This window comes from Bactrocera tryoni, chromosome 2 (assembly GCF_016617805.1).
Source record: "Bactrocera tryoni isolate S06 chromosome 2, CSIRO_BtryS06_freeze2, whole genome shotgun sequence".
NCBI classification, from domain to species: Eukaryota; Metazoa; Arthropoda; class Insecta; order Diptera; family Tephritidae; genus Bactrocera; species Bactrocera tryoni.
Genome location: NC_052500.1, coordinates 22682663 through 22696510, shown reverse-complemented (window position 1 = coordinate 22696510; position 13848 = coordinate 22682663). Strand labels below are relative to the sequence as shown.

The window sequence follows — 13848 nt, the reverse complement described above, 5'->3', positions numbered from 1 at the left end:
TGTATAAATGAAATATCGTATGTATATATATATATGCTCTGCGTTAAATATGCAAGTCCATTTGTTTGCCCACTTCCTATTCTCGCACAGGATATAACCACTTTACCTCCGCTCGACCTACATGCGGCGGCATGCCGTCTGCCCTGTCTTTTTACAATATAAATGCATGTATGTGTAGGTGTTTGTCTTTCTTCGCTGCAGAATGCAATACTTAGCTGTCTGCCAGTTGGCCTGTCTGCCGGACATGCTGTTATTCATGCATGCAGATTTCCAACTTCGCACACAGGCGCTCACCCACCCACGCACACAAACCCACCCACGCACAGTCAAGTGCAATTATTTTATGTTTTCTATTTGTTTGCTTTTTTTATCGCTTTTGTTCGTTTTGTTGGAATCTTGATTGACGTATGACGCTTAAATGGCAAATTAAATTCCACACAATGTCCTTAGGGTACCTGTCTTTTACGTTGCTCCCTTCCATTTTGTCTTGTGACTTTTATGCGGTCTCCTGAATAGCAGCTAAAGAATGACCGCAATGAATGAAGCAGCAAAGCATTTGGCAAAACAGAACAAAAAAATCACCGAAATTGCTAAAACGTAGAAAAACATAGAAAGACATAGAAAACATAGAAAAAACATCGAAGAGCGTAAAAAGCATAGAAAAGTGTAAAAAGCGTAGCAAGTCACACATACATGGATAGCGCTTGGCAGTTTAAGGCTCATCAGTCAAATACTCCTGCCAGGATACCAAGTAATGCAAATAAATGCGTCTATATACAGAAATGTTTACATATATACATACATCTTTGTATGAAATGTGTGTCAGTGTGTGTATAAGTGCAACCTTTAGCTGATAATTTACAGTAAATACACGTTCAGTGCGAGCCAATGTAAAGCAATGCCACTTAGTGCGCCTTCATTTGGAAGTGAGTGTGTGTGTATGTGTGTCCATTTCCTACTTTTTGCCATTTCACCCTTTCTTCGTTTCTCTGTAAAATTACGCTTTGTTTTTGTTGCTGTGGCAATTTTTGATGTTCCGAATTGCAGAGATTTTCTGTTTTGAATGTTGTCGTTTTTCTTACTGCTGTTTTCGCTTGCACATTTACCGTTATTGTTTTTGTTTTGCTGTTATTTTTTGGCCCACCATTAATTGGCAGTCGGAAAAAGCTTTAAAGCTTGCCTGACGCGTGCTTTGGTTTGCATCAAATTCGCTGTCAGTTGAGCTGTTAAGAATGCATGCCCACTTGTATCCTTAGCAAATCTCCAATGACTTGTGATTTTAAAATTCTCTCTTTTTTGCCTACTTCAATTGCTGCCTCAAAAATGATTTCGTATGAAGTCCTTACAGGTTCTTGTGTTCTTTTCTCCTGTGTATTTGCTTGTGCGAGATTTTTTTGGATTTATTTCACTCTTTCTTGCAATTGGACTAAATGAGTTTTAAACTTTTCGTAATACTATAAGGTTCAGGGGATAATTTAGGTAATTTTTTGGCAGATTTGTGAAAATATCTTTATTATGCTTTAAAGAGAATATCTCTTACGAAAAGTGGGTAAACATCCTTCGTTCTTTTCACATTGACACCAGCATACCTTTTAAAATGGATTTCAGTGAAAAGAAGGATTCAGAAGGCTTTTAGAACTAAATGTTGTTGAAATGACGATTTGGATCAATCGCCAGGAGAAGCTTCGAAGTCGTACTAAGTGCAGCTAAAAGTTCGAAAGAGCTTTAATACAAAAATATCAGAAACCAAACCAACTTATCCAATCAAGTTCAATAACAAACAGGCTCATAGTCGATGAAAAAACTATTCTAATCATAAACCTTTTCAAAGCCACTCTTAGCGCTTTATGTGGATAGATCAAAGCCAAATGTCGACAAAATATTTTTTTGTTTTTAATAAAAATGAATTGGAAAGAACTGGAAAGACGAATAACTGTGTTCCTGATTTTTCCCTGGAAGACTTACGTAGTAAGATGCAAATTTCTACAAGCTTCTTTAGTCTTATACCATAACCTTAGACAGTTCCAACTATCCTTCCTTCAGACAACTTCGTCGGTGCGGAACAGAATAATTTTGTAGTCTTACTGTATGGACGACTATCGAACAATAACTAGTCAGAATTTTTATGCAGAACAGAATCCCAAAAGTAGGCGGAGCAAAGGCCAACAAGCTTTCAAAGGCCAACGGTACAGGAAAATTTTTTAGCTAAAGTGCATGTCTTACTTAATGGATGACTTTAGAACTCGTAAAAATCTTTATGCATAGCAGAGTCCAAAAAGTATGCGTAGCAGAGCCCAAAATACTTTCAACGTAACAAGAAAATTTTGTAGCCTTACTGCACGTGTAACCCCCGGCCTACTCAAAATCCTTATGCAGTATGCGAATCAGAGTCAAAAAAGCTTCCGAAAACCTTTATACTTCATCGTCTAGTCAAAATTCTTTTACGGTACCTGCTGAGAGTAAAAAGCTTCGAAGACCACATAACATTCTAACACCGGACCAAAAAGTGGTCCTAAAATTACGCTTGTATTTGAATCCAAAACATGATGAGCTTACGTGAGCTCCAACTGACCAAGAGTATAACTTCCGAACAAACAGACGAATTTCTAACCCGTCCCGTCTGATACTTATAACGAGTGCACCGTGTGCCGCATCAGCGAATCTGATATGATGTAGCAGCCTTACCGAAAAAGGTCGACGCAAACAAACCTGAGGTTTAACAAATCCCAATTAATTTTGAGTGTGTGGTGAGAGAGTTTAGCGTGAATCTCTGTGAGAATTCTGAAGATAAGTGCCTCGTCTTGTTTTAATATTGCTGGGATATGGAAGTCTAAAGCTGATAGAAGCTTACGACAGTCGACAACCGTACAAGCTTGAGTTGCGGTACAGCCATGAAAAGATCACGGTTTCCCATTTCTTCATGAGTTTTTTTTGAAAGTAAGTCGAGAATTGTCAAGGTTATGACGAAAAGTAAATGAGATAGTTTTAAGACTTTTTTCATATTTGGAAAAAGGTTGGGTCAATCATTTTCAGTTTCAAATCTAATGCACAGAAAAATATTTTGCTTCTTCCAAACTTGGTTAGATCTCCGAAAAAACAACCCTCGGACGGATAAAATTCGAACTAATTCTGGTAACGTAGAACCGGCTGTCATGTGGATTGTATTTCCACGATTCTTTTCGTTCTGGATACTGTAGCAGGTTAAACTCCTAGTTATCCAGAATCTACTCGCCATACCAAACATATGTCCAGCATGCAAGGTGTCCCTGCATGACTCTAACTCCGTCGAAGCAGCAAGTTTTCTGAGCCTACCTTGGATGACTTCGATGACTAATTGACTGAACCTTAAGGGTGGGGACTAGATAACCATTACAACAACAACAACAATTGGATCCTTCCCTCAGCCAAATAATATCTCAAGACGCAACTTCTTGTGACTGTTGTTAAGAAAAAGGCAGAGGGTCAAAAACTAGCCTTAAATACTCGAAGATCAGACGATTTTAATTTTTTCAACATCTTCTGACCACTTCTTTGGTTTGGAGCGCTCTTATTTCAACTCCGACTCCGAAATTACTACCAACATACTCCTTGAAAATATTTTCTAAGTAAGTCTTCTTATTTAAAGCAGTCACTTTGACGTCACCTCTGACTTGAAGCAAGAAACACTGTCGCAAGTCAAACAGAATACGTAAATATATTTCAATAATGTTTAGCAAATTCCATTCAAAACAGTGTGAATGACGCAGATAAACAAATCCAAATAAAAGTAGCTTCTTGATTTGTTTTCTTTTGCAAATCATAGCAAGAAGAAGAAGAACTTGAAATGTAATCACAACACATACACGCACATGCACACATTTTTATACGCAATTAATTCCGTTGGATTAGACACAAAGCACAAACAGCCTTGAAATCGCTGCGGTTGCCAAATCCCCCACAGAGAGCTCAGCAAATTAAAGATATCCTTTTTGACAGCAGTCATCAATCTTATGCAACAGTAGTGGTGATCCAAATGGCACAAGCACAAATAAATATATGCAAACACACATACATACGTGTATATAGATCTGGATGTACACAATAATTTGTGGCGTTGATTGCGTGTTTGTTTGCGCAGAGCCAAAAGCGTGTTTACATTGAAATTTGGGTATGTTTGTTTAAGTGTGTGTGCGTGTGTGTGTGCTCTCTGCCGTGAATTCAAGTAGTTATAAACTACTTTAGAGTTGATATGAGCTGACTAAGGGGTGACAAAGTGACTTTTTTTTCGTCTCAAAAGCGCAATTTTTACCTGTCGTTTGACCGTTTCCATCAGAAATCTTTTAATTATATAATTAATTCATAAAAATTTCTTATGCGATTAAGTGACTAAGTAGAACGTTTATTAAAAAATTATTTATTTAATTACGTCTCATTTTGAGCTAAAACACTCGAATGCAAGGAGCGTTCCAAAGTAAACAGGACTTGAAAAAAAAAACAGAACAAATGGTTTTTTCGGCACAATCAATTTATTTTATTCAAAATAGTCTCCTCTTGCTTTAATACAGCTTTTTGCACGGTCCAAAAGCATGTCGAACGAGTGTTTTAGCTCGTTGGCCGGTATGACCGCCAGTATGCCGGTGCAAGACTTTTGAATGACCTCTACGTCTACATAACGCTTTCCTTTCATGGGCAAATGCATTTTTCCGAAAAGGAAGAAGTCGCACGGTGCCACATCAGGTGAATACGGGGAGTGGTTAATGGTTAAAATGTGATTTTTGGTCAAATAATCGTCCTTCGAATGTTGGATTCTGAGCAATTTTTGGTCGTCAGTCAATGTGTGCGGAACAAACCGTGCACATACCTTTCGTAAGTCCAAATGTTCGGTCAAAATGCGATGAATCGAAGTTTTGGAGATGTTCGATTCCATTTCCATGAATTTCAGAAATGATTTCGGCTGATTTTTGATGAATTCACGCATAGTTTCGATGGAACTTCCGGTGATCACGGATTTTGAATAGCCCACATGCTGATCGTCATTTATATCCTCACCACCACTTTGAAAACGTTGAAACCACTCGTGCACTCTGCCACGGGATAGGCAATCATCGCCATAAGCTTTTTTCATCAATTGAAATGTTTCGGTAAAAGTTTTACCAATTTTAAAACAAAATTTAATGTTGGCTCTTTGTTCGAAGCTCATTTTCGCACCGATAACACAAACATACTAACACTTAAAATGCAATAACTTCACTTGCAATCAATGAAATGTCATGAAATTCTCACTGGACAATCGATAAAGATAGCAGATTCTAACGCACTAGTCGACATATAGATGGCGCCACCAGGGGGCCCTGTTTACAAACTTTGGAACGCATCTTGTAGTCCAGTCCAATGCCCAAGCTTAATAATATAGTAAAAATGAAAACCGTAAACTTAGGCTATACCGAAGCTATAATACCCTTTACATGTGCATTTCTTATGGCATAAAGAGCGATAAAAGATTTTTTCTTGATTGTGGTCAGTAAATTTTTATGACAGCTACGAGGCATGCCTTTTATATTTCGGGATTGAAGAACAAACAGCAAAAATTAGTATTTGAAAATCTCTTTATTGTGTTTCAAAGTATTCTTCATTAAAACCTATACACTTTTGCATACGTTTAAAAGAAATTGGCTAAGTACTTTTGCCACTTTGATTGAGTCGATGTGTAAGAGTTTGCATTGTCATGGTGAAGAGTGAACCGTTTTCGGGGGTTGGTTGTCCTGATTTCTTGAAAGACAACAGTCAAACAAATGGTTCTGTACCACTCAGAATTTATTGTTCTGCGCTGCTCTAATGGTATAGTTGCGGCATGCCAAATATAAAAAAAAGAGCCATTCATTGTATATATTCATCAATAGTTTCCGAAACAGAAACTGATGATGTAGTCCAAACCTCTACGAAATTCGTCTTGGAGTGATCTTACACCTCGATCGTATTTCTCGATAAATGAACTAAAAATGTTTCGACTATCTTAGACAGAAGCAAAAACTATTGGTTAAGGCAATTGTAAGGTTTCTCGTTGAAGCCTGTGAAGTTCCGCCTCAAATCAGATTTACGCTTGAGATAAATATCAACCAAATTATCTCAAAAGATCAGAACATGATTAAAACTCGATTTTCTAGAGTTATTACTTACAAGCAATAATTGATAACAAAATCCTTCCAAATGACTTAATAAGTATAGTCCAAGTTGTAATCGAAGAAGAATCCATTTTTTCTCACAAATTTGATTTCAATTATGAAATTCTAATTGTAAATTGATATTTTTCTAAATAGTTCAACAGGCAGTTGTAATCGTTGTCTAGTATTTTTATTGATTAGTTTCAGCTTTTGCTTCGCTTCGACTTTTATTGATTTAGTCTTAGGTACCAAGGCCCCCTAAGTACTATTGATGGGGCCTAATGAATTAATTACATATTTGGAAGCGTGGAAAAATGAACGCTTTAAAAAAACGTGGGTCTTAACGGTACACGTGACAGTTAGAGCTGAAAACAATTCAGTATCCCTGAATAATTACATGTATAGCTCTACTGCTTATTCTCATTCTATTAACCTGACAACTGCGATAGTAAATCTGTCAAATGTGATAAGTGTCAGTTTTGAACTTTTGACATATAGGAATTCTGCAAAGGAAAATAGCTGACCACATATAAAATTCCCTCTAAAAACTATCCACCACTTATGCCTTCACATTTTTAGCAAAAATTTAAATTGTTTTGCGACATTTCAAGGCTTTTATGAAATTCTGATGAACTACTTTGTTGTCACTTTTTGACAAATTCTAATTTGCTCTGAAATCTATGTGGAGATCTCTTTCACTTCCGCCATTTAAAATAACGATAACCATTTTACCGTTCATATGGCAGTAAATACTGAGAGCAATGAGTTGCTGCATGCTCACATACATAATACTTGTATTTTAGTCAAGTAAAGTATGTCAAGGGTATCTCTTTTTTGACAATCACAATGACAAACGTTTATACAAACTAAAAATCAAAGCTGTAAGTTTGAGTAATTCGCTGCCGTTGTTTATACAATTATATGCTCGCTTATTTGTATTAGAGCTCTCCGGACTCGTGAGTAAAACAATATATGCCAGTACGTTTACTGAAAGCGCATGCAAACAAATTAAAAGCTTTTTATGGGATTTCAAATGCATTAAGCTGCCGAACTTGTGGCTACAGCTGTCAGTTTGTCACTTCGCCTCTGCGCCACGACACACTTATCGCTCAGCGATTGTTTATCGTCGATAATGTTTGCGCAAACAAACATATATAAACAAACACACACACATTACGGTAAATGCTGTGGTATGTGGTCGTCGGTTTGATTTGCTAATTAGCAAGCTTTTGTTCAATATACCAAATACACATACACATCAATAGATATATATATATATATATTGTATGCATATTTGTTTCTATTGGAAATTGTATGGATCCTTTTGTGTGGCGCTCATATTTTATTTGCTCGAATATTGAACCGATTGATTTTATTAAAGCGAAAATCTTTATTTTGAAATTTGCATTGTGTGTGTGCAGTTTGGAAATTAATTATTTAAAGCGTATTTCAAAATAATTGTGATTACGACAAATACTAATCCTGAAAATAATGACAATCATCAGAACAATGTTATTGTTTGCAAGCAATCATTTGTTTTGTGGGTGCCTTTGCATAAATATTTTAATTAAAATATGTACAATGAAAGCCAACAGGGCCAAGTATTGAGGTTATGGAATAGGAATGTCGCCATTGTGAAAACTCTGTTGTGGCTTGAAAAACGTACAAACAATTTTTTCAAATGAAAATATTGTCCAGAAAATTATGATGCTAGTAGATCAAGTAGCACCGTCATTTGTAATGGGTTTTTCAATAAGAACGCTACAAAAAATTTTTTAAATATTTTTTTGTGACATCAATATAAGCGTAAATCGCCCGAAACTGCTTCAAATTCATCGAGGCGGCCAATTTACTGGGTAATTTCGTGAGATAACACGTTTACCAAACTTTGTGTCCAATAAATCGATTCAGTGTGTGGCTTGTGGCGCCGTTCTGTTGGAACCACATATTCTCCAAGTCTATATCATTTATTCGGGCCAAAAATACTCGATTATTTCTTTGTCCATGGGCGCGGGAACATTTTGTACTAATAAATTGGACGTATCGCTTTTAAAGTTGAGGCCACTGACTCTGATTTTCGTTAGTAAATTTTAATAATTTCGACTCTTTGTTGGATCGTTTATGTTTCTATGATGAAATGACAAACCTTGCTGAAAAAAAATATAATATGGCGTCAGCTGTCCCTACTGATCTATTTTTGTAGCGTCCTTATTGAGAACCCGTTAGTTCAAGTGAAGACCGATGCTATAGGATGTCAGGGTGAAAGCAGCTAAGTGGCGAGCCCAATTCCGCCACTTTCACTTTATAAGGTATTGAGATACACCATCGAGGTTTGCTAAGATCAGGGCGGATCGACGGGAAAGGTTGGGAACTATCCGCAGTTAAATGTATTATTTCATATTAAACCTCCTCGCCTTTCTGAGAAAAAGCTCAAAACTGGGGTCAAATTGTACCAGCAGGATGTTTTAGAAGGCGTGGTTAAGCAATACTCTCTTCGATGGACTGCATTATATTTTGCCAAGTAAAAAACCGAAACTGTATAGCAAAATTCCTAGTTCCATAGCATTCAAGTTATGAAAGTATCAAAAAAAGAGGAATATAGCGCTTAAAAATTGTGAGTCATGGCAAGAGAGCTCGACATCTCTCACGAGTCTGTTAGCATGATTTTGGTGGATACTTTGGGTACAAAACACGTTCTTGATCGTCGTACCCCAACAAAGCTGAATTTTTTTCTTTTCCAACCACGCTTGTGACTGAATTAAAAGCTTAAAACGCAATGAATACCATCGATCAGCCACTGTATTCATCAGATTTGGCTCCGTGTGATTTTTTCTTGTTCCCCAAACTGAAATTGCTACTCCATGGAACCCGTTTTCAGTCTATCGAAGAGATAAAACAAAATTCGCTGAAGGAGCTCAAGTCCAACCCAAAAGAGTGCTTCTGAAAAATGTTTCGAGGATTGGAAAAATCGTTGGCATAATTGTATTGCATCTGGTGGGGAATTACTTTGAGACGACGAAACAAATATTGATAAATATTTAAATATTTCGCGTTTTATTCACAATTTCCGGGTACTTTTTTGTCACAATATATAACGCCGTGAACTTGTCACAGAACGTATGACAGTACTAAGTACTCGTATTATGTAAAATAATGACATAACTTGACACAGCGCAGCTTAGAAAATGTAAAACTATGTACTACATAACCATATAATTGCATAAAATACTGTTTTACAAGCTCTTTTTTTAACATAGTAATAATAAACTATAAATAATGCAACATGCAGCTTAACATAGAAGACACTCACAAAGTCCAATTAACTCATAAATTAATACTTTTTAACTCATCTCAGTTGTTATTAATGGTTTTGAACAAGTAATTTTTGTAATTATCATTTTCAATCCCCAACGACTTTAATGACTAATTGGCATCGCCCAGAATACAACAGTGCTGAGCGTCTTTGGGAGTTATTCTTTTCACTGCATTTCTCTCAAGTATTTTTCGCACAGCTTACGATATTCAATAAGCTACTTGAGAGTTATTAACTCAGTCATTGAGCATCAGCAGAAAGGTGGATGACACCAAGCGCCCGTAACCCACCCACTCTCGATATTATTAGTTGATACATAGCGAGTGCGAGGACTTGGCACAATACAATGATGAGGAGAGAGATATTGAAGAGGTAATGAAAGATATGCTTCAAGGATTACGGCACAGTATTGGTGTATTTACACTTATCGATGTTGATGGCAAAGTATGTGCCAATGTACAAGGGAATCAACAGCGATAAGTGCAATAATAAATGCAACGGTATTAATGCTCACTCCTCAGAGGCAGAGGCACTGCGCTTAAAAGCGAATATAATGACAGAAAACCTTTTGAGGGGGGGCGACTGAAGCATAAATTGAAGAAAAAAGAATCTGAAAGGAGGTGCTCAAAGAAACATTGTATAAAGATTGAGTGACAGGAGGCTGTATGTAAGCCCTAAGTGTGCGAGAGGGGCATGAACAGTGGCGCATGAGGGGCGCAGCCATTTATGAGAGGACCAGTCTGTAGGATCAAAGCAAAGGTAAGGTGTAAATATAGATTCAATACAAAGTGGCAATGAGCGGTTGAAGGCAGAGTAAATGAGGCATGAAAGCAAAATATGAAGGATGTTGCTTTTTTGTTTCGTTTTCTTCGGTAATGTGAAACTGAGTAATCCACCAATATGATGTAAGTACTCAAGGTACATCTGGTCATTTACGACAGTGCATACATGATGAAGTAAATGCCTTACGAGCGTTATGTTGTTTAAGTTGTTCTCATCTCTGAAGGATAAGAAAGTTTTTCCGCGCCGATGTTAAGACCTCAGAGTAATCGTACGTCTAAAACACTGGAGAAAACACTGGTCTTCCGTCTATCACAACATTATCGATTTGTTTGAAGAACTTTCGCGTTCATCCACCGGGGTGAATGCTAGGGCTCAGTGACGGAGTCTCTCTTGCACCACGAATCCCACTCCGAATTTGCGCTCCATTATGGCCACTGCGGTAAATGCCACAAGTACCTACTCGCCTCAGTCCATCACGTTTTTTGGACGGCAGCAGCATCTTCCCAATTAAGGAACCGGACATTCCAGGTGCTAAATCGTAATCCTTAATACGTTTGCAGTGGTCGGCATCAAAGGGGGGGTCTCTCATCCGATGCTGTTGTCTCCTTTTCATTTGGAATACTTTTTAACGTGGCGGGTCCCAAACCCAACGCACAACCCTGTGAGGGGATATTTTGCCTTCTCGCTTTAGCTCGCCTTCAAAGGGACGTTCTTTGGCTACCCAAAAGATTCTTGGTCAAAGGCCGGAAGTCGTGAACTGCTTGAGCCATATGTAAACGAATCTTTTCTGGTCATTTCCAAGTGAATGTCACTCAGCGAACGTGGCCCCCTTCTCCCGGGATAAACTTCTTAAAAACAGAGACTCCTTCATAAATCGTAAGTCCTTTCATAATTATTCCATCCACCTACTTTTTGGCATGCCCTCGTATGCAGCCATATCTCTCACGCTTATGCGCCTCACCAAGCAACAAGTAATTACGCAACATCACTCTGCCTCTCAGCGCCTCACTGCACCAACAGAATGACAGACTGTCAGTCAGAGTTCAATTGTGAATCGAGCCAACGCACTTACGCACACACTGATACACTCGTATTCATACAAACGCTATGTGTAATGTACACCAAGAAAATGAATAAGCTTTTTCATGGCGAATCCTTGACAACGCTTGGGTGAAGCAGCCAGTGGAACCGGCCATCTTGCTGGCACAAAGTGCATAATGAAGAAAGATGTCAGTTCTGTTTCGAAATTAAGAAAAACACAATGTGATTGAAATGAGAAATTACAACAACAGCAAAAACAATGAGAAATTGGTAAATAACAAAATGAGCAGCGGCGTTCAGGGTTGCAAATATTTGGACCTCACTAGGTAATTACTTTGTCCAACGCACGCATGCAGATTTCCGAAATGAAAGCCTCAATCACTAGTCGCTGAAGCAGCAGCATTGATGGCCGCGAAAGGTGATACCGTTATTTGTGCTCTCAAGTGCGTGTGGCGCTTTCCGCTGATGTGATCTTAAAGTTACACGCCCTTTGTTGTAGTTTCTTTTTATAAAAAATAATACGCATTTCATATTCTTGTTCTTTCCTTTGATGTGCAGTGAGCTTTTTCACTGATTGATGGAAGTGAAGAGAGAGAAAAAGAGGTGCAATCTTTTTCGGGAGCTCTTCTTCAACTCCAGTTTTTGGCTACCAGACCGCCGTACCATCTTTCAAGTGGAGTTGGCTTCTATAAAAGTTGGAGTACATTTGCTGCATCGTAGTGCAGCTTCCTTCGGAGAAGTATCATTCCAATAATCTGACGGCTATTCTGTTTTTGATCGCTGACTGTGCGCTCCAAATTAGTCAAGGAGCACATGACCTCATTAGTATTAATTTCTAGCCACTTTCGTATTAGAATTCTATGGGTGCTCAGAAGCTGCAAAGCCGATGAGCTTGCTTGGGTATCCCCTTTACCACAATTTCAGCCGATTGGAAACGATTCCGTGTTCCGATGGTCTAGCATTTTGGCCTTGGACCTATGGATCTCCAATGAGTTCAGTCAACAACTTGACTTGGGGGGGTATGGGATCCTTTTGGTACAGAGTGAACCGTAAAAGGAACTCCAAACTACTTGCTCTTAGCAAATGTCAAATAAACTCAAACGCGGTGCCGTTAAATATTTTGTAGGCCACTCTTTGTGATCTTTACAAAGAAAAAGACGAAGTGTCGCTTCCTCTTCAATTGACACACTTTTGCTGGAGTGAAATTGAAATATCTCGGTAGATACACCTTTGAAAAACGCAAAGAAGTGGCTGGGATTGAAATTAACAACCGTCATAAGTGTGTGGTAAGATCAAAATGCTTCGCCGAACTATGATCCATTTTTTGGAGGTTATGGGACTATAAAGACGTATCGGTCCTAGTGAGATCCATCGATTTTGGAAAAACCGTATGAGGGTAACCTATTTGGAAATCGAATTAATTATGTAAACTTTCCAAAAACTCTGTAAGAGACAGAAAATTTCAATAAGTATCTTCAGTGGGAGCGCCAAAACTGTGAACAACGAAAACGTAACGGTGCAGATCCGCCTATATTTTCGACTGTCATCTCGATAGGATTAGTCAAAATTGTTTGTGAAATATTTACTGCCACTGCTACAAAAACAATAATAACTACGAATGCCGAGAGTAATGCAGTATCGACTAGTGACATGGAAAGGGAGGGCTAAGCCTACTCTTTTTTGAGCATTGCTGTCTACCTCTCACTCTTCTTCTACACTCTTCTATACAGCAGCCTTCTTCATGGTGACAAATGGGTTAAACAGCAAAGGGCTCCGTGCGCTTAAAGCCTTGAAGGCAACCAAGCTTAATCTTCAAGAAGAACGAGTCAACAGCGCATCCTAACTTCCACACCTGCCCCAAAAGGTGTTCAAGAAAAAGACGGCGAAGAAGCAAACGCATCAAGATGACTGTAAGCGGGATGCACCAACGCACAGTGCAAATTACACGAAAGTTCAACGACTCGGAATGAAAACGCAGCTGCCGGAGATGAGATATAGGGTGAGCGCGGAAGCGGAAAGTGCAAAAGTGCGCAAGAAGTGCCTGAAAAAGTGCAAACGGTCTTGGCTAAAACAAAGAAAAAGAAAATTGCAAGTCAAAATACAACAGCAGCAACAACAACAATTATCGTATTGCGACAACAATAACCGACAGTCAGACATAAAGGTCTCATGTACGCGCACCAAGCTTCGGTGAAGCGACAAGCGCACGGCCAGGCAACAAGATGCTAAAGACTCGGCGCGTAAAACAATGAAACAGCAAAGGAACAAAGAACGACAAAGGCTGCGTAGCTAAGTCCACACGAAAACGCGAACAACGGGCAGGTGCACCAAAAAGCGTGGCTCTGGGTGCCGCCGAAGAAGTAACAACAACAGCAACTAAAAACGAAGAGATGTTAACGCAGCACAAGTGGCTAGGGGAAGTAGTGCCCAAGTGAAAGCTCACACAACAAGTTGGCGCAACAGTGCAGCGTTGAAGTGCAAGCTTATGTCTCATAAGTAAAAATAAAAGAGAAAACGAAGAATAGAAAAACACAAAAAAGTATGAAAACAAAAGCCAGAAATTGTGGAAAA

At 38.6% G+C, this 13848-nt stretch overlaps 1 protein-coding gene across 1 annotated transcript in view; it reads right to left on the bottom strand.

Moving 5' to 3' along the window:
• Nucleotides 1–13848, bottom strand: part of LOC120769357 (neural cell adhesion molecule 1) — a 376191-nt gene that overhangs the window by 316968 nt on the left and 45375 nt on the right. The window lies entirely within an intron of this gene.